General features: G+C 35.1%; 2 long non-coding RNA genes across 2 annotated transcripts in view; one reads left to right on the top strand and one right to left on the bottom strand.

Moving 5' to 3' along the window:
* Positions 1-1,974, bottom strand: part of LOC129049735 (uncharacterized) — a 135,778-nt gene extending 133,804 nt beyond the window's left edge. The window contains exon 1 of the long non-coding RNA XR_008513022.2: positions 1,506-1,974. This is a non-coding gene — a long non-coding RNA (uncharacterized LOC129049735). The remainder of the gene's footprint in view (positions 1-1,505) is intronic.
* LOC134760066 (uncharacterized) overlaps positions 1,853-27,754 on the top strand; it is a 29,946-nt gene continuing 4,044 nt past the window's right edge. The window contains exons 1-3 of the long non-coding RNA XR_010136948.1: positions 1,853-1,933; positions 6,960-7,051; positions 12,269-12,346. This is a non-coding gene — a long non-coding RNA (uncharacterized LOC134760066). The remainder of the gene's footprint in view (positions 1,934-6,959; positions 7,052-12,268; positions 12,347-27,754) is intronic.

The raw sequence follows: 27,754 nt of genomic DNA, 5'->3' as shown, positions 1-27,754 counted from the left end.
TGCAAACAGAAATTTTAAATGCTTTATTATAGGTATTATAAATAAACTTCTGTTCAAATGAAAGGATTAAAAGGATTTCTCTAAGTATTAAATCCCTTGTGTTATTAAAGAAGAAAAAAATAAGAAAAAATGATTTTTACAAGCACCTCCACTCGGGGCTTTGTAATCAAAGACAATAACGTTAACTAGGACTTTTTTTTTCCTCTTTCAGACCATAAGCGGTCCTGAATCCATACTGTTTGATAAAAATTCTGATTCTCACAAGAGTCTGGGGATTTGTACGAAACAGTATGACCTACGTTCATCAGATGGAATACTTTTCTTTGTGATGGGAAAAGGATTGGAGAACTGAAGTGGTTTAAAATTAAGATGGAGTTTCTAAACTTGTAAAATTGCTCTAGTGCATGCCAAATGGTTTGGAGTATGGTTTAAGCATATGTGACCGGCCTGTTGATGAGCTGTCTTTTTCAGGATACATATATGAAAAGTTATTTGTAAGCTGGTCCTAGAGAAACTTCAAGTTTACCTGATGATCAGGCTTTGAGACTTCAGGGCACATATGGCATGCCCAAACTAACGACCATCCTCTGTTCTAATCACAGTTAAAGTCAGCTGTGGGAGGCTACCGCCCTTGAATGGTTTATAATCAGCTTGAGACATGAAACTGACTCATTTCTGGAAGTGTGGGGGCTGTTCTTTCACTCTTTTCAGTACATGAATGCCACCATAAAATAAGATTAAATGCTCTGGGGTTTTCCCCGCTGTTTCCCTTCCCTATTTGTTACCTTTTCACGGTATGTGGGCTCATACTGTATTCACGTTTTCTTAGCTTCAAATTATCTCACTAACAATTTTGTATTGAACAGCCTGCTTTGCCCTACTTCTAAAATAGGACATATATTCCTATTATGCTATATTTTCATCACATTGTTTTAAAGAAATGAACACCTTAAAAGTAAATATGTATAATACTTAAACTCGTTAAAGTTAAGTATCTTCCTTGGTGTCCCAATCTATTCAATGTCATCTCCTGGGAGATTACTTGTGAGCTTCTTTCATGTTGTCTAAAGGTAGCTGTAAACTTGTTCTCTAAAATGCTATTATTAAGAAATCCCATTGAAATTATAGACTTTTTTCCTGAGGCTTCCAAACTTTAAGCTATAGAGTTTTATTTCCTTCTCTTAAAAATGTCTTTGGCCTCCTAAATTATAGACACACATCTTCCAGAATTTTATAGAGATTTACCTTACTTGAGTTATTGTTCCTATGGATTTTGAAAAATCTTTCAAAGATCCGTCCTACTTAACTTGCTCTTGCCTTGAACTTCAGCTAATCTTCCTGAGCAATATCATAAGGTAAGAATCTGATATGACTCTATTAGTCTGAAAATCAGACCAAAAGGCAACTGACTTGTACATATGAAGTATACAGCTTATTGTTACGACAGAGCGAAATAAATATATGAAAAGATAAATTAAAAGGTACTTTTAAAAATGTTTACCTACCATGGACACAGGAACTAGTGAACTGTTTGAAGTCCCCCAAGTTCTTAGCACAGCACTGTTGTCAAGAGTGTTGGCCGGGCGCGGTGGCTCACGCTTGTAATCCCAGCACTGGGAGGCTGAGGCAGGGGGATCACGAGGTCAGGAGTTTGAGAACAGCTAGGCCAACACGGTGAAACCCCGTCTCTACTAAAAACACAAAAAAATTAGCCGGGCGTGGTGGCGGGCGCCCGTAGTCCCAGCTACTCCGGAAGCTGAGGCAGGAGAATGATGTGAACCCGGGAGGCGGAGCTTGCAGCGAACCGATATCGCGATACTGCACTCCAGCCTGGGCGACAGAGCGAGACTACCTCTCAAAAAAAAAAAAAAAAAGTTTTAGGTATATATTAAGGTATATATATTAAGGCAGACCTGTGTCGGTCTCATAATGGGTAAGGTGCTGCTAGTTCTTGCTATGGTAGAAAGATATATCAGGCTTTCAGCCCGGCGCAGTGGCTCACACCTGTAATCTCAGCACGCTGGGAGGCGGAAGCGGGCGGATCGCGAGGTCAGGAGATAGAGACCATCCTGGCTAACATGGTGAAACCCCGTCTCTACTAAAAAAAACAAAAAAAAATTTAGCCGGGTGTGGTGGCCCGGGCCTATAGTCCCAGCTACTCGGGAGGCTGAGGCAGGAGAATCGCTTGAACCAGGCAGGCGGAGGTTGCAGTGAGATGAGATCATGCCACTGCACTCCAGCCTAGCGACAGAGAGAGACTCCGTTTCAAAGAAGAAAAATAAGTATGTATATATATAGAGAGAGAGAGAGAGAGAGAGCAGGCTTTCTCTCGGTTTTAAGATTCTCCTGTCTTTTTTTTTCCCCGAGTTTCGCTCTTGTTGCCCAGGCTGGAGTGCAGCGGCGCGACTTCGGCTCACTGCAACCTCCACCTCCCGGGTTCAAGCGATTCTCCTGCCACAGCCTCCCGAGTAACTGGGATTACAGGCATGCGCCACCACGCCCGGCTAATTTTGTATTTTTAGTGGAGACGGGGTTTCTCCATGTTGGTCATATCTGGTCTCCAACTCCTGACCTCAGGTTATATGCCCGCCTGGGCCTTCCAAAGTGCTGGGATAACAGGCGTGAGCCACCGCGCCGGGCCAGGATTCTCTCATCTTTAGCATAGTGTCTCTGCCTCTTACCTGCCCTGGATTAATTGCTCCATCTGAATAACTGGTTTCTGCATGTTTCTCAGTTTCTAAGCAGTCACTCAACTCTGACACTTCTGTTCCTCTTTAACCAGTATCCTTAACATTCTCCCTCATTTTTGACAATGTACTCATCCTGGTTATGCAAGTGATTACAAATCTCTATCTGAGATATTTGAATCTATAGTTTTAATCTCACAGCACTGATCATCCAGTTCCTACAGTACATTCAAGTTATAAGTTCCATGGAGGTAAAAATTCTCTAAGTTGCAACTGTATAAAGGCATTAAAGAATCAACGAATAATACTTCTGGTGTTAATATAGCTGCAGAAATCAGGATTCTGCATTTCTTTTCTCAAAAATAATTGAAAATAGGAAAAAGTTTTTAATAATCATGTGAAACTCCAATTTTTGGCAAATTGGTAGACATTTACAATCTATAGATTCCAAATTGATGAAAGAGATCACAAAAGCTATATGGGATAAAGCAAAAATTAAAAACTGTAGAGAGGAATATAAGCAAAGAGGGAGCCTTATAATATCAAATCTCAAAATTTTCTGGCAAAAGATATACTTCCTGAAGAGGAGGGATAGGCCCAGAAATGCAAAAATCTATCATCTTATTTCTGCTATGGGTGCATGAACTGGAGTAAGATAGACTGGCAGCAATAGCATTACTGGACCCAGTCTGGTTCCAAGAATAGAGGAAGCAATAATATACAAATAATGACACAGACACTGCACATGTTCTAAAGGCGTTTTTCTGTGGTATTTGAGTAGAAAGGAGACTTTTTGTTGTGAAAGCCAGAAAACTTACATATCAATTCCTACTGTTCTCTGGCACAAAAATCTCTTGCACATAGTTTAAGAAACACAAAATAATTCAACAATAGATATTGAAAATCAGGAAGACATTAAAGGAGGAAGAAAGTAAAGTATAGGCAACAAAAGAGAAGAATACTTAACAGGAAAGCGTGATACAGAGCAAGTAAAATCATAGCAAATATTTTAGCAAGCATTTAAAAATATTTTATAAAGCAAACTCCACTATGAAGGAAGACACAAAGCAGAACGACAGAACTCAAAGAATAGACAGCGAAACAATAAAAGAAAATAAATTGCAAACTGGCAGGATTTGGAAAAGAATTAGAAGAAAAAAAGCTGTCACTGATTATGACAGAATTCAGTACAGTACAAGGGGTTTATACTTCTGTCATGATAGGGTGAATGGAGCAAGACTTAATTGTGCACTATAACCAACTAGAAAAATAGAAAATATAATGCAAATAAAGGGTTTGCAGACATCCTACAACACGTACTATATGATTATAGTCAGTAAGAGAAAAAAAAACAGCTTAGGTGAGTCTTATAATCAAACTGGATTTCTCCGCAGAAGAACTTTCTGAACCACATTGTCAGGAGGTAGATTCCAAGCAGAGCTAGGTGGTTACACTGAGTTGTGTAGACAGAGATCAGAGTGCTTAGAATTTTTGAGCCTGAAATTTTGAATGGAAGACAACAGGAAAGGAGAGAACATATAAATAAGTAAATCAGGAAATCTTTACCATCATCTCGGAGTCAGCTGCTGAACACTAAGTCATGCATATATAGGCCAAGACAAAAAGCAAAAAGGAAGCCGTGTGTCAATTTCCAGCTCTTACGCAGGTCTGGGAAAAGTTCAAGTTCCCAGAAGCCAGATTATACATTATTCACTAAATACTCAGAACTTTCTGTAGAAATACCAAGAGGGCTATAGCAAGCATACAGTAAAGATTGTTCTAAACTCACCCTACTAAAGCCTCAAAGAAAGGCTAGAATGGACAAAACTGAACTGCAAGAAACTTAACTACCTGACAGAGAAACATATTTTGAAGGAAGACAAAAAATATGACACTCAACAGCATGAAATTCATAATGTCCAGCACTCAATCAAATACTGTTATATACGTGGAAAAGCAGGAAAATTAAATCCACATCTAGGAGAAAAACCAGTCACTACAAATAGATCACAAATGACAGAAATGAGGAAATTAGCAGACACCAACTTTCAAAAACCTACCAAAACACTGCTCAAGCATGTAAAGAGTAACATGAACATAATGAAGGAACACATAGAATGTAGGACAAAAGTGTCAAACTTCTGGAGAAATAAATGTATTAAAGAATAAATTCACTGGATGAAATTAACAGTAGATTAGACATGATAGGAAAAATATCAATGAACTTGAAGACAGTGGTAGAAACTATCCTAAGTACAGATCAGAAAGAAAGAAGTCTAAAAAAGAATAAGTAATGAAGTCCCAGTAACTTGGAAAATGATATTAACTGCTGTAACATTAGTATAATTGGAATTCATGGAAGAGGTGAGACACTGAGGGTCAGAAAGAATATTGGAAGTAATAATAGCCAAAATATTCACAAATTTAATAAAAATAAGAAATCTTCAGGAACAAAATTAATAAACTCCAGTAGGATAAACACAAAGAAAAACATACCAAAGTACAACAGGAGGGAGTTGTTAAAACCGGTAATAAAAAGAAAATCTTAAAAGCACCCAGAGGAAAATAGACACATTGCATACAAAAGAACAAAGACAAACATGAATGCAGACTTCCAGTAAGAAACTATTGAAATCAGAAGACAGCAAAACATTTTAAAGTGCTGAAAGAAAAAACAATCATTTCAAGTTACAATTCTATATCCCCAGAAAAAAAGTCCTTCAAAATTAAAGGGAAAATGGATATTTCTTCAGGCAAAGAGTTAATCTATATATTTTTTAAGTTAATAAAAGATTTCAGGGAGCAAAATACATATATATATATATACACATATCTATATCTATATCTATATCATCTATATATATATACCAAATGGAAACTTGTACCTATATAAAAGAATGGTGAGTACTTGAAAGGGTAAATATTTTGATGAATGTACTTTTCTTTTTAAAGATTTCTTTAATTTCTTTAAAGTTGAGTATGTAAGGCAAATATAGAAACAAAATTGATTGAAATTTTATATAGAAATAAAATGTGAGACAAAAATGGCACAAAAAAAGGGTGGGATGGAAATGGTATAATATTATTTGAAGATACTCTGTGATAAAAGTGTATCAGTCATGGTTCAGTCACGTCAAAGGAACCATATAGAGTAAGTATAAGATAAAGTTTGTACAGCGTTAAGTATAATATAAAGAAAACATTAAAATCTGTTGTGTTTAGTTGTGTAAAGAAGCAGATGGAAGGGATATGAAAGGAAGTAACACTATTCTGACTATGTCTTTTTGAATAATTTTCATTTTGGAAGTATTCTTCATATTCAAAAACTTTAAATCAATATTTAACAAGAATGGGGAAAAGATCTAAAACTAATGCAAACAAAAACAAATGAACCCAACTGTAATTCCAAATAAAAAATACTAAATACACTGAAAAGAAAAAATAAAAGAACCAATACAAGTAACTTTTGATCACAAGTATTTTGATTATATACTCTCAATCCAGGTTAAAAAAAAAAACAGAACTGTTAAGAAATCTTGAACTCTTATTAGTAGGTTTGTTGTAGTACAGATGATTGAACAAATGAGCTGATGTTATTGCAAGTGAGGGTTTCCACTGTGGAGGCAGGGAGATAGAAATATAGAAAAATCTTGTAGGTTTGGTTTGCAATTGAAAGTATTAATATGAACTTTTACTTTATTTAGATATATACATTCACACATGCATATAAATATCATAGCTCTGTTTGTTGGAGAGGTCAAGAAGTAATAACACACCAATAATGAACAAAATTTCTGCCCAGATCTTGTTTTCTAAATGCTATTTTCCACTAAAGATACCAGAGGAAGGTAAGGGGAAGTTCAACATGAGTCTGGATGATCTTGTTGAGTGAGGGGGATAGTGCTTAAAAAGTGATGTCAAGAACCCATAGAATCCAGCCTGTAGGGTCTTCCATTGAATAAATCCAGGAAAATTTGAGCATCAAAACAAATAAGGTGGTAATAGAGTGTAACCCAAAGATTAAAATAGGAATCCATAAGTCTATACTGAAGACAGATAGAAGGAAGGAAAGAGGAAGAAAAGGATCTTCATTATAGTAAGCTTTGACTGACAAATATGAAGAGAGTGATTGATAGAGTTAAAAAATCATTATTTTTCAAGTATCATAGTTAAGATTGGGTCAGACAAGAATCATCAATGGATGCTGGATGTAGGAGTAAAATTTTAATGAAAAGCAGGTTATTTACATGGTTTTTAAATGTTTCTCTACAGAATGCCTATTAGCTGCATGAGGGGAAACAGTAACCAGAAAGTAGAGGACTGGACAACATCTGGACCAAGGGATCAAAATTAATATCAATAATGTGAGCTTATGGACATGATGCCGTAAAAACAATATCACTTTTGTGTTAGTCAAGCCAAGTGTGCTTAACCTGAGTCTAATCATAAAACGTATCTAAATTGAGGAACACGCTATAAAATAACTGACCTGTACTCTTCAAATAAGTCAATGTTGCAGGGCGCGGTGGCTCACGCCTGTAATCCCAGCACTTTGGGAGGCCGAGGAGGGCAGATCACTAGGTCAGGTGATTGAGACCATCCTGGCCAAAATGGTGAAACCCTGTCTCTACTAAAAATACAAATATTAGCTGAGCGTGGTGGCCTGTGCCTGTACTCACAGCTACTCGAGAGGCTGTGGCAGGAGGATCATTTGAACCAGGGAGTCGGAGGTTGCAGTGAGCTGAGATCGCACCACTGCACTCCAGCCTGATGACAAAGTGAGACTCTGTCTCAAAAAAAAAAAAAAAAAAAAAAAAAAAAGACAAGAAAAGAAAAGAAAAAAAGAAATAAATCCATGTTATGAAAGATTTGTGTATGTTTGAGAAAGTTCTCAGCTTAAAATAAAGAAATGATAATTAAATGTGATATGTAATCCTGGATTAGATACTGTACTTGTATTTTAAAATGCTACAAAATACATTATTGGCAATATTTTGTTAAAAGTCATAAGAATTTTCTATCAAAGTTAAATTTTCTAAATTTGATAGCTACACCTTGATTACATAAGAGAATATCTTTTTCTTAGGATATCAACTCTAACTACTGAAGTTTTAAGTGAGAAAAAGTGTTAATACATGCAACTGACTCTCAAATGAGTTAGAAAATTAAATCACAACTATTTATTGGGCTTACATAGATAAACCACCTTGCCACAAGAATATTCATAAATTATTTTCAAATTTTGAAGGAATCAGGACAAAAAGAAAATGCTTCCACCTTTTTTCACAAAAGTATACTTAACCAAATTGCTGTAAACTATACATAGCTTAAAAGAGAGTATTTTCTTAAATTGGAAAACAAAACATTTAAGTAAAGAATCAACAATGTTTCAAATAAAATTTATAGAAACAAAAAAGAAAAATAAATCACATATAAATACAAATTATACATACACATATATCTCTACAGATAGAGAAAGCGGTGTTACTAATTGTACAAGTACTAATACATGTTCTAAGATTACATTTACTAATTTAATAAATGTACTAAAATGTTAAAATTTATTTTTCTTTTTTCCAGTTTTATTGAGGTATAATTGACAAGACAGCATATAGTTAAGATGTATAATGTGATAATTTGATATATTTATATATTATGAAATGATTGCCACAATCAAGCTAATTAATACATTCATCATCTCACAGTTACCTTGTGTATGAACACTCAAGATATACTCTCTTAGCAAATTTTATGTAAACAATGCAGTATTATTAATTGTAGTCATCACACAATACATTAGGTCCCTTTTATTACTGAAAGTTTGTACCCTTTGACCAACATCTTCGCTTTTTCCACCTCTGACCCAAACAAATTCTGGCAACCACCATTCTACTCCCTGCTTCTGTGAGTTTGAGTTTTTTAAATTTAATATATAAATGAGATAATACAATTTGTCTTTCTATGACTGGTTTATTTCACACAGCATAATGTCCTCCAGGTTCATCTATGATGTCACAAAAGGCAAGATTTCCTTTTTATGGCTGAATAATGTTCAATTGTATATACAATATGTACCATAATTTATTTTTCCATTTATCCATCAATAGACATTTAGGTAGCTTTCATATGTTGGCAATTGTAAATAATGCTGCAACCAACATGGGAGTGCAGGTATCTTTTTGAGATACTGTTTTCATTTTCTCTGGACATATACTCAGTAGTGAGATTGCTGGACCATATGATAGTTCTATTTTAAATTTTAGAGGTATCGCCATAGTGTTTTCCGCAATGACTGTGCCAATATACATTTTCACCAAAGTGTACAAGGGAAACATACCATCTCTACATCTTTTTATCTCTTGTCTTGTTTATAATAGCCATCCTAACAAGTGTGAGGTGATATGCATTTCCCTAATGCTCGTTGATGTTGAGAACCGTTTCATATACCTGTTGGTCATTTGTATGTTTTCTTTGAGAATGTGTATATTCATGCTCTTCACCCATTTTCTAAATGAGTGGTTTTTGTGCTATTGAATTGTATAAGCTCCTTGTATTTTTTAATGTTAACTCGTTATTATATATATGGTTTGCAAATATTAGCTTCCATTCTGTAGGTGTCCTTTTCATCCCATTGGTTGTTTCATTTGCTGTGTAAAAGCTTTTTAATTTGATGTAATCTCACCTGTCTATTTTTGCCTTTCTTGCATGTGCTTTTGTTGTTCTATCCAAAAAAATCATTGCCAAGACCAATGTCAAGAAACTTTGTCCCTATGTTTTCTTCTAGAAGTTTATAGTTTCAGGTCTTATGTGCAAATCTGTAATCCATTTTGAGCTCCTTTTTGTGGATAGTGTAAGACAAGAGTCCAGTTTCATTTTTGTGGATATCCAGTTTTCCCAAAACTATTTCTTGAAGAGACTATTCTTTCTCCATTGTGTATTCTTTAAACAGTGGCAAGAATTAGTTGATGATATATGTGTGAGTTGATTTCTGAGCTCTCAATTCAATTTCATTGGTCTGTGTATCTGTTTGAGGGAAGTGCCATACTGTTCTGATTAGTATAGTTTTGTAATATAGTTTGAATTCAGGAAGTATAACATCTCCAGCTTTTTTATTCTTTCTTAAGATTGCTTTGGCTATTTGGGGCCTTTTGTGGTTTTATTTGAATTTTAGAATTGTTTTCTCTATATCTATGAAAAGTGGCATTAAAATTTTGATAAGGATTGCATTGGATCTGTAGATCACTTTGGGTAGTAAGGACATTTAACAATAGTAGTTCTTCCAGGCCATGAACATAGGATAGCTTTCCATTTTATTTGTGTCTTCTTCAATATCTTATAGTTTTCAGTGTTCAGATCTTTCACCTCCTTGATTAAATTAATTCCTAACCAATGTATTGTTTTTGATGCAATTATTAAAATTTCTTAAATCAGTAAAGCTTGGAAAAGAATATCTAGGAGCTTTCTGTAATATTCTTGCAACATTGCTGTAAATTTGAAGTTATTTCAAAATTAAAAAATTAAAAATATATTGGTATCATGTCATTTACAAATATGTGACAAATAGTCAATGTTGTAAATAATACTGTGATAATAATAATAACATAATAAAACTAAAAAATGTAATGTGAAGTGAAACAATATTTGGGGCATACATTACTTGCACTAAATCTCTTCTCTTTCATATCAAGAATTTAATAAACTATGGCATAAAGTTTTATATGAAAACATAGAGTGATACATATCTATTTGGCGAAGTTGAGATAATAAAAATTAGAAAAAAATATTTCAAATTTGTGGTGGGGGTTTGTCATGGAGCGAGGTTGGAGAGAGACCTACTTTAAATAAATAAAGCATTGGAAATATATTGGAAACAGATAATCAAATACGTCACGTTCTTACTTATAAGTGGGAACTAAACAATGGGTACACACAGACATACAGAGGGAAATAATAGACACCGGTGACTCCAAAAGGAGGGAGGGCGGAAAGAAGGGGAGGTAATTGAAAATTGAAAAATTACCTGTTGGATACAATGTTCATTATTTGGGTGATGAGTATACCAGAAACCCAAACCTCACCATTATATAATATATCCTTATAAGAAATCTGCATACGCACTTCCTGAATCTATAAAAATTAAAAACAAAAATAAAAACAAAGCATTGGCAAAATGTTCACGTGTGTGCATCTGTGCATACACACACAAACACACACACATACACTCCTACTTAAATAAACCATATGATGCATTTGAAGTCTGCAAATAGTCACTATTTGAGCTGTAGATGTAGATCTTGGCAAATATTCTATGACAAGTAAATAAGCAATAAGAAATTATATAGCAGCTGAGGTAGACAAATAGAAGAGACAGGACAGATACATAACACCAGGGATTTTTGCAAAGACAACCTGAAGCAATTGATTCTGTCAGCTTAAGCTGCTCTCACATTATCCTTAAGCTGGTGAGAGTTGATTCTGACTGAGCTAGACCTGAAGTAATAGAGGTTCGCTGAAAATAAAAAATTGGAAAACTCAGTCTGGCATTGTAGAATGCAGGAATTGTAGCAAGTAGAGTGCTTAATAAGAGTTTGTTTAAATAAACTTTTTATTTTAGAATAGTTTTAAATTTACTTAAGAGTTGTAAAGGTAATACAGAGAACCCCCATATACTTCATACTGTTTCTCCTACTATAAGCATCTTATTAGTACGATACATTTATCACAATTAATAAATAAATGGTGATAGATTATTATTAACTAAAGTCCATATTTTATTCAAATTTCCTTAGTTTTCATCAAATGATCTTTTTGGGACTGAGAGTCCATCGAAGATGCTGCATTAATTTGTCACATGTTCTCAGGCGCCTCTTGGCTGCAACAGTTACTCAGACTCCTTGTTTTCAATGACCCTGACAGTTTGGAGCAGTACTGGTCAGGTATTTTGTCAATGTCCCCCTTTGGGGATTTGCTTCATGTTTTTCTTACAATTGTACTGGAATTATGTGTTTTGGAGAGGAAGAGCATAGAACTGCCTTTTTCATTACATCATATCAAGAGTAGGTATTATCAACATGAGTTGTCCCTGTTAATATTAATCTTGATCACTTAGCTGTTTGTCAGGTTTCTTGGCCATAAAGTTACTCTTTTTCCCCCGTTTACATACTGTACCCCTTGGAAGGAAGTCGCTATGCACAGTTCACACTTAAGGACTGAGGAAGAGTTATGTTCCATCTCCTTGAAGGTAGAGTATCTACATAAATTATTAGCACAGAATATTTGTTTATTCTTTATTTGTTTGTTTACTCATTTATTTATATCAATATGGACTCCTGGATATTTATCTTATACTTTTGGCTATAATCCAATACTATTGTATTAATTTTGTTGCTGAAATCATTCCAGCTTTGCCCATTGGGAACTTTTATGTTTCCTCTTGACTTACTCCCGTCATTGACTGATTGACTCTGTGTGTGTGTGTGTGTGTGTGTGTGTGTGTGTGTGTGTGTGTGTGTCTTGAGCACTTTCTTACTTTCTGACACTACAAGGTTCTCTCAGTTCATCTTGTATGTTTTCTGCTTCAGCCCTAGAATCAGGCGTTTCTTTAAGAGGCCCTACTTCCTCTAATTGGATAATTCTAGAAACCAGTATTTGAATCTGAGGTACGTTTGTTGCTCCTGAGTATCCTTGTTTCTAGACCCTCTCAGCTAATAGAATAAGGAAATATACGTGAGTATATTGACCTTTGTATATACATATATCTGTAAATATTTCTAGGTGTATCCATCTGAATCTATATTAAGCTAAAAATGAGTTCATGCTGATGTTTATATTACCCAATGGATCATTCCAGCCTTCTCTCATTTGTCTGTATCCTCTAGCTTCAACAGTGAGAAAATGATTTCCATCATTCAAACATCCATTGACTTAAATGTTTAATTCTAATATACATGTGTAGTGGTTTTAGAATCGTTAACCCATTCTACCACAGAAAACAAATATCAACTAAAGTTCAATACTTACATGAAGTTTATTTGCTGTTAGTCTTACAGACTCCACTCATTTTCAAACTTTCTTAAGCCAGAACCTTTTCTCCTTACTTTTTTAGTGAGATTGTTTTGTACATGATATGCAGTTAGATTCTTTTGTCACAGTATGCATTTCATTTGAGAACTCCCAACCTTTCAAATAATTTTTTAAATTTGCGTATATTAAATTCAAACTTTGTGCTGTGAAGTTGTATGGGTCTTGACAAATGCATGCTGTTGTGTATCCATCACTTGAGTATCATACATGATAGTTTCATCTCCTTTAGAAAAAAAATCCTAATATTGACAGTGTAATGCATTCACTTACTAACTGTCTCTGTAGAGCCCTACTAACTCAGGGAATTCTGTACACACATAATGAATATTTCGACACGTCTTTGCCTATGCATTGAAAATGTGAACAATTTTTTTCTTAATAGTTTAGGTTTCCTCATTTAAAATGCTGTAGGCGATTTTGAATAAGAAAATTATACATTTTTTGCCAGGCGCCGTGGCTTACGCCTGTAAGCACTTTGGGAGGACAAGGTGGGCGATCACCTGAAGCTGGGAGTTCAAGACCAGCCTGACCAACATGGAGAAACCCTGTCTCTACTAAAAATACAAAATTAGTTGGGTGTGGTGGCGCATCCCTGTAATCCCAGCTACTCGGGAGCCTAAGGCAGGAGAATCGCTTGAACCTGGGAGGTGGAGGTTGCGGTGAGCCGAGATCGCGCCATAGCACTCCAGCCTGGGCAACAAGAGTGAAACTTCATCTCAAAAAAAAAAAGGAAAAGGAAATTATACATTTTTTGCCCAAAACAAAAATGTGTTCACAAATTTTATTTTCCACAATTTGGAAATGTGTCTATAGGCAAACAAGGTCAAGCTTATAATTTTCATAAATGTAATTTTGCAAATCTCATAAAAACTAAAACTCCTTTTACATAATGTAATGAATAGGTGATGGTGGCATGCATAATGCAATTTTCACAAATGAAGTTAAATATGAGTTCATATTTCTGTATTCAAGAAAAATATGAACTAACTCAATAAAGATGAGCAATATTAACCTTAAGGAGTTAATCATCAGAGTGAATGAGGGAAAATAGTATAATTAGCAATATATGAAGGTAGTCATTAAGGTGAACCAAGGCACATAATATAGTTTCCCATATAATATAAACAAAAACCAAAGTTCCCATAGCAACACAAACTTTTCTCCAACGTACACACACTGTACATTGGATTACTGGTTAGAGCTTTAATTTACAGTTTCTTAACTGTGTATTTGTGTAATAAGGGCATATTAACATGGTTCTGGAACAATAAGATTTATATAGTCACATTCAGCTGTGTTTAGATTTGCTACCTTCAAACTTAATTTTCTATTTAGTTGACATTCCCTAAAAATATGCTGGCATTTTAGATCAATTTCATTAAAAGTCACACTGATCTTATTTGTGGCAATGTTTGTAAGCATTTTTATTCTTTAGCTTGCATGTTTTAGGATACACGTCATGTGGATGTGAAATTTAATTTTAAAAACTTTGATGATTAAATATAGTGATGTTAAAATATAAACTTATTTGAAAATTAGGAAATTTAGTAGCCAGCCCCAAATTTTTTCACATAAACAGTAAAATAATAGATGCCACACAATAATATTCTTTGTTAAAGATGGGCAATTATTTTTTGAAAGAAAATTTTTCTCTTCTCTAATTCTAGCTCAAATAATGTATCCCATTATAGCTATATTTTTATTTTGAATTTCTTCTCTATAAACAAAATAGGGCTACTTAAACATTTACATTTACAAAGAATTTTACAATCATTTATATACTAATATTCATAAGATTTTTGTGACTGTGCCAGATGGGTGATAACTACAATTGTATTTTATATATGGAAAAGGATGCAAACACATAAGGTCACACAACAATGATAAACTGGCAATATAGTAGTCACCCAGGATATTAACATTAAAGTCCTACATTATTTGTAGTAGATGAAGAAGACTAGGGGAGAAATCTTATGTTTTATTTCATATTCACACATTTTATTCATCTAGAGGTAAACACCTATGCATTTTTATTGAGAACTGACAATTGAATGCTTAGGATATGCTGAAGAATTTTATTGGCTCTCTATTTCAAAGAGAAATGGAACTTTTTGAGATTTAAATTATTGATATATTTTGCTCATTGTAAAATGGAAAGAGTTTAAGAGAGGCTTTTTTTTTTTTTTTTAACTAATCTATCTGTCCTTAAATGCAATGCTCTCTAAGATTTGTCTCTTTTGGAATTATATTATGACAGGGACAGAAGAATCAATCTTTAAGTGAAGTTTAGTGTGAAGTCTCAAAACTAAAATATTTTGGAATTTAAATTCTCAAAGGCATATAATTGAGCATCTGATATGGATTATAATTTAAATAGGCTGTATAAAAATACAAAATTCATAGCAAATTTTCCAGAAAACATAGATTTACATTCTTCCATTAGTTAAAATATCTTACTTAATAAGCATATATATATATATGAGAAGCTGAAAATAAACTTCAGAAGCTGAAGTTTAGTGTAAAGCCTCAAAACTAAATTATTTTGGAATTCAAATTCTCAATGGCGTATAATTGAGCATCTGATATGGCTTATAATTTAAATAGGCAGAATAAAAATATGAAATCCTTAGCAAACTGTCCAGAAAACATAGATTTACATTCTTCCATTAGTTAACATATCTTACTTAATAAGCATTAATATATTTATACATAAAATAAGAGAAGCTGAAAATAAGTGTATGCCATCTATCTTTGTTTTTACCAATATTTATTTCGTTTTGTTTTATAGATGACATTAAGATTTTAGTTTTTTTTTAGCACTTAAAGATGTTCTCATTTGGTACCAATGTAAATGGTTTCATTCATGTTGCTGTGAAAATGAAAACATAGTGTCAGAATGTGAATTTTTTTTTTTTTTTTTTTTTTTTTTTGAGATGGAGTCTCTCTCTGTTGCCCAGGCTGGAGTGCAATGGTGTGATCTCAGCTCACTGCACCCTCCATCTCCTGGGTTCCAGCAGTTCTCCTTCCTCAGCCTCCCAGGTAGCTGGGATTACAGGCATGCACCAGGGCACTCGGCTAATTTTTGTATTTTTAGTAGAGACAGGGTTTCACCATGTTGGCCAGGCTGGTCTCAAACTCCTGACCTCCAATGATCCGCTCGCCTCGGCCTCCCAAAGTGCTGGGATTACAGGCATGAGCCACCGGGCCCGGCCCCAGAATGTAAATTTTTAAACCAAGATGTCCAATTTCAGGAAGATAAGATCACCTCTTTTGAAGACAATGATAAATATTCAAGTTTTCCTTCATGAAGGTAATGTTTTTTGTCTAAGTCAACATACTTTACCATTTTTAAACTTTTCTCATCATATTTTTGACAGCAGGTTTTCCAATTTTGACAGCTCTTTAAAAGTAATTTTAACAGCCGAGTGATTTCTCTTCTAAGCAAAGTCAGATTATGTGAAATGTCAATGTAAAAACTATACACTTTGACACATAATCATTTTTAGTTGAATTTACTTATTAATTTTGCTTGCTATTACTAATAAAACATAAGTGCTTAGCTAATTGTATTGCTTTTTGAAATGTTTTAAAGGTATTTAAAACTGTATCCTTTTTACTACAAAATGTCTCATTTCATCACAATCATTTGCCCTTCCAAAAATGAAGAAGTGGGGGGAGTAGCGGTGCTAGGTTGATATAAAGCAATGGAAAAGCTGAGAAAAACGGCTACTGTAAAGTAAAAGTCAAGCCCGCAGTGGTCCTAACCAGGATTATGATAAGGACAGAAGAATCTGAATCCCCTGGGGATCTTTTCCAAAATATATACATGCCCCATCTCCCCATACCCACACAAAGCTATCGTCTCAACATTATAGCTGAGGTTCTGATATACTCTCAGGGTAAGAGGACAAATAATGTCTTTTCACCCACCCACCCTCTCACCCGGTAGAAAACCTTTGGAAACAATTTAAATAAAAATTGGCAACTACCTTGACTGAATTAATCCAATTAATTTCTTCAATCCTTTATTTCACAAAGTGTTGCAGGAGGTGAGGTAATTATATGATAAATATCAACAAATGGGGTTGTCAGTTAAAAAATTATCTTCTCTTTATAATATTTGCTCTTCTCGGCCCGGTGCGGTGGCTCACGCCTGTAATCCCAGCACTTTGGGAGGCCGAGGTGGGCGGATCACTAGGTCAGGAGATTGAGACCATCCTGGCTAACACAGTAAAACCCCATCGCTACTAAAAATGCAAAAATTAGCCGGGCGTCCTGGTGCATGCCTGTAATCCCAGCTACCTGGGAGCCTGAGGCAGGAGAATCACTTGAACCCAAGAGGCTGAGGTTGCAGTTAGCTGAGATCTACTCTTCTGTTTCATGATCATTTACTTTGGTGATTGAAAGCTTGTTTTTTCACAAAATGACACTGCCGTAATTGTAAAGAAAATAGTTTTACAGAAGAGGATTTCATTTTAGTTGATGATCCACCACTATGTGTTAAGTCTCATCTGACCATTCTTCCCACCTCCCCCTTTTAACTTTTATTTTAAATTCTGGGGGCACATATGCCGGTTTGTTCCAAAGGTATATTGCATGAGATAATGGTTTGGAGTACAGTTGAACCCGTCACCTAGGAAGTGAGTATAGTACCCAATAGGTAGTTTTGCAACCCTTGCCCCCTCCCTCCATCTCACTTCTAGTATTCCCCAGTGTTTATTGTTTCCATCTGTATGTCCATGTGTACTCAACATTTAGCTCCTACTTATAAGTCAGAACATGTGGTATTTGGTTTTCTGTTTCTACGTTAGTTCGTTTAGGGTAATGGTCTCAAGCTGCATCATGTTTGTAAAGGACATGATTTTGTTCTTTTCATGCCTGTGTAGTATTCCATGGTTATGTGTATCTGCTTTTCTTTATCCAGTCCACCATTGACAGGCACTTGAATTGATTTTATTTCTTTGCTATTGTGACTAGTGCTGCAATAAACATATAGGTGCAGGTGTCTTTTTAGTAGAATAATTTATGTTCCTTTGGGTACAAACCTAGTAATAGGATTGCTAGGTTGAATGGTAGTTCAACTGGTAGTTCTTTGAAAAATCTCCAAACTGCTCTCCACAATGGCTGAACTAGTTTACATTCCCACCAACAGTGTATAAGTGCCCTCTGCAGCTCTGCCAACACTTATTACTTTTTTAACTTTTTAACAACATGCATTATGACTAGTATGAGATGGTATCTTGTTGTGGTTTTGATTTGGATTTATCTGAGGATGAGTAATGTTGAGCATTTTTTCATATGTTTGTTGGCCATTTGTGTGTCTTCTTATGAAAAGTGCCTGTTCAGGTCCATTGCCCACTTTTTAATGAGATTATTTGGTTTTTGCTTGTTGATTTAATTTCTATATAGATTCCAGATATTAGGCCTTTGTCAGATGGATAGTTTGTGAATCTTTTTTCTCATTCTGTAGGTTGTCTGTTTACTGCTCTGAAAGCATCTCTGGCTGTGCAGGAGTTCTTTAGTTTAATTAGGTCCCACTTGTCAGTTTTTGTTTTCATTGCTTTTGAGGATTTAGCCATAAATCCTTTGCCAAGGCTGATGTCAAGAAGGGTGTTTCCTAGGTTTTCTTCTAAGATTTTTGTAGTTTGAGGATATGCCCACAATTCTAAGAATAAGAATTGTATCTAATGTATAGCATAAGAAATTCTATTAATAATGAACTAAGCAAAATTTAGTAAAGTCAGATTGTTTTTATTGGATAAATTTATTCAGAAATATACACTGTCTCAAGTATTAAACTGGATTCTAAATCATCCTATGTCCCCATTTATTTCAGAAATACTCCATCTCACTTTAAATGAGTAGATTTGCCCTAGAAGAATTAGGAGCATTAATTACATTTGCAATATTAACAAGTAAACAAAGAAAAAAAATCGGCCAGGCTCAGTGGCTTACACCTGTAATCCCAGCACTTTGGGAAGCTGATGCGGGCGGATCACGAGGTCAGGAGATCCAGACCATCCTGGCTAACACAGTGAAACACCGTCTCTGCCAAAAATACAAAAAAAAAAATTAACCACGCCTGATATGGGGCGCCTGTAGTCCCAGCTACTCTGGAGGCTGAGGCAGGAGAATGATGTGAACCCGGGAGGCGGAGCTTGCAGTGAGTCGAGATCTCACCACTGCATTCCAGCCTGGGTGACAGAGTGAGACTCCACCTTAAAAAAAAAAAAGAAAAGAAAAAAAGAAATTATAAGTTCATTTACGCACTTCCTAGTACATAACATCACTGAGAGGTTGTACCCCATCGTATGTCTGATTCCTTCTAATGTAGGGGAAGATATTACCACCATAAAATTTTTCAATTTTTCTATGCAGCTCTTGGTTCTAGAAAATTCTTCCTATAAGGAATGACAGTTTACCACCAACTAATTTTAATCTGTTGGCCTTAGTGGTTCTAGCCAATTAAGCTATTTACTTTTCATGTTGCTTTGTTCAAGTCTCTATGCTTCTCTGGGTTCATGCTTCATCCTTGATGTAGTCAGCCAGCATTCTTCATCCTTAAAGCTGATATCTGTGACTCCAGTTCTTTCATCACTCTAATTTATCCTGAAGTCTGTGTCATCTTGCCTCCCTTCTCAGAAACCTTCAATGGCTCCCAGTTTTCCAAATGAATTAGGTACAAACTCCTTAATTTGAGTGAAAATTCACAGATGAAACTGGTAACTTGTATTGTCTCTGGAGGAGAACGGGTCACTTGGTGGGGCGTATGGGTAGACATTTTAACCAGATTCTCTGTTTCAAACATTTTGGAAGGTTTCTAAAAAGCTTATAGGACCTATGACCTGTGCCTGATAGGGCTAATATAGTTAAAAATACTTTGCTCAACTCAACTTATTTTCAACTACCAGACGTGTCCCTCACTTCTCACTACCACTCCAGTGAAATTTCTCTCATTTTGGTCAGCTAAATCATTCTAGACCTCACTTTTCTTGATCTCATCATGGTTAGGCTAACTAAGCTCTTGTTTTTGAAATTCTCCATAGGCCTTGCAATGCATGTTTCTCCTGCCTTTTCTCCTCCTACTCTCACTACTTTTTCCTAGCCTTCTTCATAGGCCCTTCTTTCTTTGCTCATCCTGCAATTGGTACTTCCTATAGTTCCATCTTAGGTTTTCTTGCTTATTACTTTATTCATTCTTCTTTTATGTCTTAATTTGGTTTTCACCATTGCAGACTCTAAGTCAGCTACTTCAAGGCAAACAAATTATTTTGTTAGTAATGCCAGAAAGCACAAATTAAAAAAAAATGGAAAAAGCAAAACATAAAAGAATATGTGGATTAATGGGTTTCCACTGTGGGAAATTGAAGCCGAATCCATTAAAAACTCTTTAATGTATCATGTAGAGTATGTCTTAGAATTGTTCAACTGAGAGAGAACCTGAGCGTTTATCCCCTGCCTCACATCCTCATTTCCTAAGGTTGCCCCTAAGGACATTAAATTCCGGCTACCCTGTATGATGTCTGAGCAAGCTCTTATGGCATTGGAAAAAGCTCTTGGTCAGAGAAGCGGAAATTAAAGAGTTTGAAGTAGAAACCTGCCAGTGATAATAAAAACTATCCATTGGGACTACAAATGAATTCAGAGAATATGAAGTGGAGTGTTACAAAGCTATATTGAATGATCTTATCCGTACTCATAGCTTCATATAGTACCTATTTACTAATCACTATCAAACATTTATCTTCAGTCTAGATCTCTCTTTTGAGTTCAAAGGCTCATTGGGATTTGACACCTAAATATCATAAGAGCATCTCAAAATCAACTTCACAAAACTAAGTTCATCATCTTTTATTTAATTTTTTTATCTCTAGAAGTCATCCTACACCTCTTGTTTTCCCTACCCACAATGCATAAAGTCAAAAATGTTATCAAATCAACCTCTAAATTTATTTTAAAGTGACTTTAAATACCCCCATTGCCAGCACCTTAGTTTAGGCCCTCATCAAAAATGTTTAGCCTGGTCTGCTACAAAAGCTATCTAGCGTGTTTTTCTGCTTTGAATCACCTCCTAGCAAACATCCTCACAGTTGCCAGAATTATTTCTATCAAGCATGTAAATTTGATCTTCTGACTTTGGCTGAAAATACTTCAATAGCTCATCATCCCCTCCAAGAAAAGTCCCAACCTTTTAAAATGGCCTCTGAGGGTTTTCGTGATACTGCATTTGACTACTTCTCCAGCTTCATCTTCTGCCAAAAGCTCTTACACTTCTGCCACTTTGCATGTTCAGTCCCTATGTCTGGAGCTTTCTTACTCATCTTGTCTACTTCACTAATGTCTCCTCAGATGTTAAGACCTAGTTCACTTCATCCTCTTTGGGAAGCACTCCCTGGTTCTACCAAGTAGAATTCAGTTTGACAAACACAGGAACAAAAATGGCATGTTAAGAAAGGCTGAATGGAAAAATTTCAAATCCAAAGGAGCCTGGATACAAAATCCAACATTTCAGTCAAGCAGAAGGGAAGAGAGACAGAAGAAAGCACTTGCCAGCCAAACCCTCCTGCTTTAATAAACTTTACTAGAAGCCTTGCCTAGTGACTTCTACTTAAATTTATTTGGCCACAACTGTGTCACAAGATCGCAGCTAGCTGTAAGGGACAAAGAGTTTACACAGATTTTTTTAGCTGTGTACCTATCCATAACAAAATTAGGACTCTGTTAACAAGGAATATGAGAATAACAGATTTTTTTACCGTTACCTATCAGTGTCCTTAGCAATAGGTGGCATTAATACATTCTCGTTATAAATGAGGAAATTAAGATGTAAAGAGCTTAAGTAATCTGTCCAAGATCACAATTAATAATTAAAGATTAAACCTAAACGGTCTAACTCTAGTATCATTGCTCATAACACTCATACATTTACTTATTATAAATATTTAGGTTCTAATACTTTGGTCATCCTAACCCTTAAAATAGGGATGATATGTTTGTTCCTTGGCATCACTACATTGCCCGGAACAGGATTTTACACACAGAAAATTTTCAATATATATTTCTGGATGATGATGAAGATGCTTAAAAATGGTTTCATTTCTTAAAATAACTGATAACTTTCATGTTAACACATGCACGTCTATTTGATTGAATTCATGTGTGTATTTCTGCTCCCTTCAAAAATCTTATTAATGAGAAGAACAATGGGATGGGAGAAGAAAAAGATAAAATATACCAATGAAATTTAGACATTGCGGACAGAATAGGATGGTAGAAACTGACTTGCTAGACTACATGCAAGACATCCAATGGAGCCAAAGCTAAGATGAGTTGCTGAACTAAAAAGAGAGTGGTTAATTAAAACTTTGCATACCTGCTTCCTCGTCTTTGCTGACAACCCAGGTTGGCCCCTTCTTGTAGAAGATTACAAGGTTCCTCCATAAAGAATACTAAAATTTGGGGATCTCCCACAGAAGTGCCCTAATCTCTACATTATCAACTGATGTGAAACTCACTACACAGTACTCCCCAAATATACAGTTTTCAAACAGCATTTTGGTGCTCTTTAGTTCTCAAATATTAATGAAAAGCCTCTGATATTAAATATGACAATTGCAAGAAAAAGAAAAAAGTATTACTGAGAGGAAACAAAATCAAGGAGAAGAAAATTTTACTATAATTAATATCCTGGGAAAGATGAGCAAATATTTGCACCAATAAACCAAAAATGAAACATTCAGAGACCAAGAAAGAGTTATCTGAAATATTAAGTAAGAGAGCCAAAATAGACTATCATAAATTCAAGTTGGGCTGTATGTGAAAGAAGAAAAAGTCTTTCAGAAAGCATAACAAAAAGGCAAAGAGATAGAAAATAGTTTTTTAAAAATCCTAAAATCAAAGAGTCAGCTCAGGAAAGTAAAAAACCAAATACCAGGATTTCCAAAACAGGAAAAAAAAAAAAAAAACCATGACAGAGGAAACTATCAGGGCAATAATACAAAAATATTTCCCAGACCCAAAATATATGAGGTTCCAGATTGAAAGTCACAACCAAGAATTGAGCAAAATTAATGAAAAAGTCCCACACCAAAGACACATAGCATTACAGAATTTTAAAATGGGAACAATAGACACTATGGACTACTAGAGTGAGGGTGGGGGATTTGGGTTAAAAACTCCCTGTAGGGTACTATGCTGATTCTCTGGGTGACGGGATCGGTACTCCAAACCCCAGTATCTTGCAATATTCCCATGTAACAAATGTGCACATGTACACCCTGTATCCAAAGTAAAAGTTAAAAAGAAAAAAATACCATAAAAAAATCCTAAAAAAAAGAATCAACCCTGAGAAAGAAAAAGAGAGAAAATAGAACATATACAAAGAATCAAGAAACATAATCATATCTAACATCTCAATAGCATCACTCTTAACAGAAGGTGGAAAACCATGGAGCAATAATTTTCAAATTCTGTGAGAAAATTATTTCCAACCAGACTATCAATCAAGAGCAAGAGTAGAATACAATCATTTTTAAGTAATTCCTAAAATAGTTTTTCTTCTAGGTAGCCATTCATTCTCAGGAAGGTATTAACGGATATACTCCACCAAATCAAAGAAATAAGTTAATGAATATCAAATCCAGGAAAAAGGGAATCACATTTAGGAAAGAGAAAAAAATAATTTCCAGGATGATGAAAAAATGTTTGAGAAAAACAGCTACACAGTAGGCCTTGACTAAACTAAACAAAACTGCCATAGAGCAGTCTGGGCCAGAAGAATAGATATATTCAGAAAACAATAATAAAAAAAGGAAATACATATGTTATGTAATGTATTTGGGTACAAAAAACAAGATTTATAATTTTGGTAGAAAGTTGGCTCTGAAATAACAATGGTCACATAAAAAAAAAACAACTGAACAAATGTAAAGTAATGTAATTATGAACCAAGCTCTAGGAAAAACAAAAAGTTGTATTAGAAAGTAAATGCAATCAAGGGGGCATACACTTAAAAGCTATACACAGTACTTATAGTCAAAAACATATAACCACAGAATGTTGTTTTTTTAATAGCTTTATTGAGATAAAATTCATGTATCATAAAATTCATCCTTTTGAACTGTACAGTTTGGTGTTTCTAGTATACAAATAGAGTTGTGTACAACCATCATCACTATCTAAATTTGGAATATTTTCATCACTCCACAAAGAAACCCACACCCACTAGCAGTCACTCCTTATTCCCTCCTCTTCTGACTCCTAGCAGCCAATAATATATTCAGTATCTCTACAGATTTACCTATTCTTGACATTTCTCATAAATGGAATTATATAGTATGTGGTCACTTGTGGCTGGCTTACTTAAGCACAATGCCTTCACGTTCATACGTGTTGAACATTGAGACACTGATACATAGCATATATCAGTACTTCATTTATTTTTATTGCCAAATGTTTCTTTGTGTGGATATACCATATTTTGTTTATCCATTCATCTGTTGATTAACATTTCTGCTGTTTCCACCTTTTGGCTACTATAAATAATGTTTTTGCATGAACATATATTTTTACTTCTTTTGGGTACAACCTAGGAGTGGAAATACTGAGTCCCATGATAATTCTATTTTTAGTATTTTGAGACATTTTCGAGTTGTTTTACAAAGTAGTTGTATGACTTCACAATCTCACCATCGATGTGTGAGTTTCACTTTCTCTACATCCTTCTCAATATTGTTATTGTTTGTTGTTATTGTTGTCTTATGTTAGCCATCCTTGTATGTGTGAAGTAATAATTCATTATGGTTTGATTTGCATTTCCCTAATGACTATTGATATTGAAGATTGAGTATCTTTTCATGGTGCTTATTGGCCATTTGAATATCTTCTTTGGAGAAAGGTCTATTCAAATCTTTTGCCCATTTTAAAATTGAGTTACTTGTTATTGTTGAGTTGTAAAAATTCTTTACATATTATGGATGCATGTTCCTTAACATATATGTAATTGATAAATATTTTCTCCTAACCTAGGAGTTAGAATATGCTTTTAACCTAAACATTTAATATAATTATATTTTTAGACTAGAGCTGTAAGAAGTGATTTTGTGTGTGTGTGTGTGTGTGTGCAATGTTTGTATGAATTTAGGGAGGATGTTTACTCATCCAGCAACTACTTGCACTTAAGAACAGAACAACAGCAAATCCAATTCCTGCAATTGAGTGCTCTGATGGTTTTCATATGATAGTACAAATAATAGGAAGTTGGTGAAAAGAAATTTTTAATGTCCCTTAATATCTCCACATTCTCTACTCTGTCTCCTCTACTCCTTACCCCTTACTCTACAGAAGTATAGTAGGGAGCTGAGAGAGAAAAAAAATTGGATATTTCTTAAAATGCTACAGTAATGACAAAATAAAAAATTGTCTACTAAAACTGAAGAATTAAACAAGCAAATTTGACAAATCAGGCTTTTTCAGATTAGCTTTCGGGAAAAGGATTTTCCTCAAAATGTCCTAGAGGAATACAACTTCATGAAAAACATTCTCAGGCTTTTAGGAGGAAACAAGAGTCAAAAAAAAAAATAAAGAAAGATTTTTATGATGGAAACTACCAAAAATCTAGGACAGTGTCCATAGTCTAGTATCAGTAATCTAGGACAGTATCCATAATCTAGGATATGCTTACTTTATGAGAACAGAATATGTTTATCAGATGATGGTTCTTGAAATCCTCTTGAATCTTACCATTAAAGATCATAGGAAGAAATATTATGTTTTTATGTGCCTATATTCATTTTTAATTTTCCAATGTAAAATTGCATTTATTAAACATCCATGTATTAAGTACTTATTATGCACAAGCACAAAATGTAAGCATGAACAAAGTAGACACAGCCCTTGTTGAAGTCCCATCCCTGGTGGGGTCATGCCTAGCAGAGTAGACCCTTATTAATGTTCATACCTCGGGGACTAAATTATATGATGTGTATACAAAACAGAATAAGACAAACACCCTGCCTGCAGTAGGTTTAAAGTGTGTTTGTAATAAGAGGCTGAAAAACAAAAAGATACTTTTACAAAGTATGATAAGTGTCAGAGTACGGGTAAGTATATCACTTAACAAAGCCTGCAGTTGATGGAAGTGGTCAGAAGACTATTAAGAAAGTATCTGTGCTGAGACTTCAAGAACAGAGGTTGAAAAGTTGAAAAAGGAGTAAAAGTACACAGTACCAAGGGAAAAGTAGGTGCAAAGGTCTAGAGGGGAAAGACATATTCACACATTCCTTCCAACTATACATATTATTTTTTCTCTTCTCTTCTTTTCTTTTTTTTTCAGATGGAGTCTTGCTCTGTCGCCAGGCTGAAGTGCGGTGATGCTATCTCGGCTCACTGCAACCTCCGCCTCCCGGGTTCAAGTGATTCTCCTGCCTCAGCCTCCTGAGTAGCTGGGATTACAGGCGCCCACCACCACGCCCAGCTAATTTTTGTATTTGTAGTAAAGACGGGGTTTCACTATGTTAGCCAGGATGGTCTTGATCTCTTTACCTCGTGATCCGTCCACTTTAGCCTCCCAAAGTGCTGGGATTATAAGCGTGAGCCACCGCGCCAGGCTCCAATTATAATTTCAAACAAGGAAGTTTATCACTGACAAAATAAGATTAAAAAGACAAAATTATTGACATCATGGAGCATGCATTCTAGTGAGACAAAAATAAACAAGACAAATAAATAAAATATATGTTAAATGGTAAGAAGAAAAATAAAACAGGAAAGGTCATTAGAAGCACGAAGGAGTGGTTGAATATTTGATAGTGGGTTAGAGAATGATGCATTTGTATCTGCATAAGGGAAAGGAGGAGTGTGTGCATGTTCGTATGCCTGTGGAAGGGGAAGTGTTCCCAGCAGAGAGAACAGGAAATGCAAGTTTCCTGAGGCAAGAACAGTTTGCATATCCTTGAGAAAAGGAGGCAAAAGTGGCCAGACAGAGCAATGAAGAAACAGAGTAAATGAACACAAAGTCAGAAAGTTAAGTAGGGTCTTGCCTATCTTTGCAATGATTTTGGCTTTTAGCCTGAGTGAGATGGGGAAAAAAAAAATAGTGAGAAGTCGAGCAGAAAAATGACATTACCCACGTCAGATTTGAACATTTACTTGCTACCAGTTGAATAAAACCTAAAGAACGACAAGGGCAGAAAGTAGCCTATTGTAAAAATCCAGGCAAGATATGATGATGTGGACTTGGGTTGTGGCAATAACAGTGGATGTAAAAAGTAGATGAATTTGGGATACATTTTGAAAACAGCCACCAACAAAAGTTAATGATAAAGTGGGTGTTTAAGTGAAAGTTAGCAGCCAAAGACAAGTCTAAAGAATTTTGGCCACTTTGGGAGGCCGAGGTGGGTGGATCACAAGGTCAGGAGATTGAGACCAGCCTGGCCAACATGGTGAAACCCCGTCTCTACTAAAAATATGAAAAATTAGCCAGGCATGGTGGCGCACACCTGTAATCCCAGCTACTCGGGAGGCTGAGGCAGGAGAATCACTTGAACCCCGGAGGCGGAGGTTGCAGTGAGCCAAGATCGTGCCATTGCACTCCAGCCTGGGCAAGAAGAGCAAAACTCCGTCTCAAAAAAAAAAAAAAAAGGAAAAGAGAGACAGAATTTTGGATAGAGCAATTGGACGAAAGGAATCGCCTATCCCTGCAAAGGAAAAGACTAGGTGAAGACCAGGTTATGGGAGAATAACAGAAAGCTAACTCTACACATGTTGAACTTAAGATGTGTATTTGCTACCCAAGCAGAGTTATTTTATTAGCAGCTATAAATAGTGGAATTTAGAAAAGAAATATGACATATTTATATATTTATTTATATATGTGCATAGATTTCTATATTTTATACTTCTATGTTTCACATAGAGTATGAATATTTTATATATTATTGTCATATTAAATATACTTACATATTATATCAGTGTATCAATGACAA

The sequence above is a fragment of the Pongo abelii genome, chromosome 15 (assembly GCF_028885655.2).
Source record: "Pongo abelii isolate AG06213 chromosome 15, NHGRI_mPonAbe1-v2.0_pri, whole genome shotgun sequence".
NCBI lineage: Eukaryota > Metazoa > Chordata > Mammalia > Primates > Hominidae > Pongo > Pongo abelii.
This window is presented reverse-complemented; position numbering and strand designations above follow the sequence as displayed.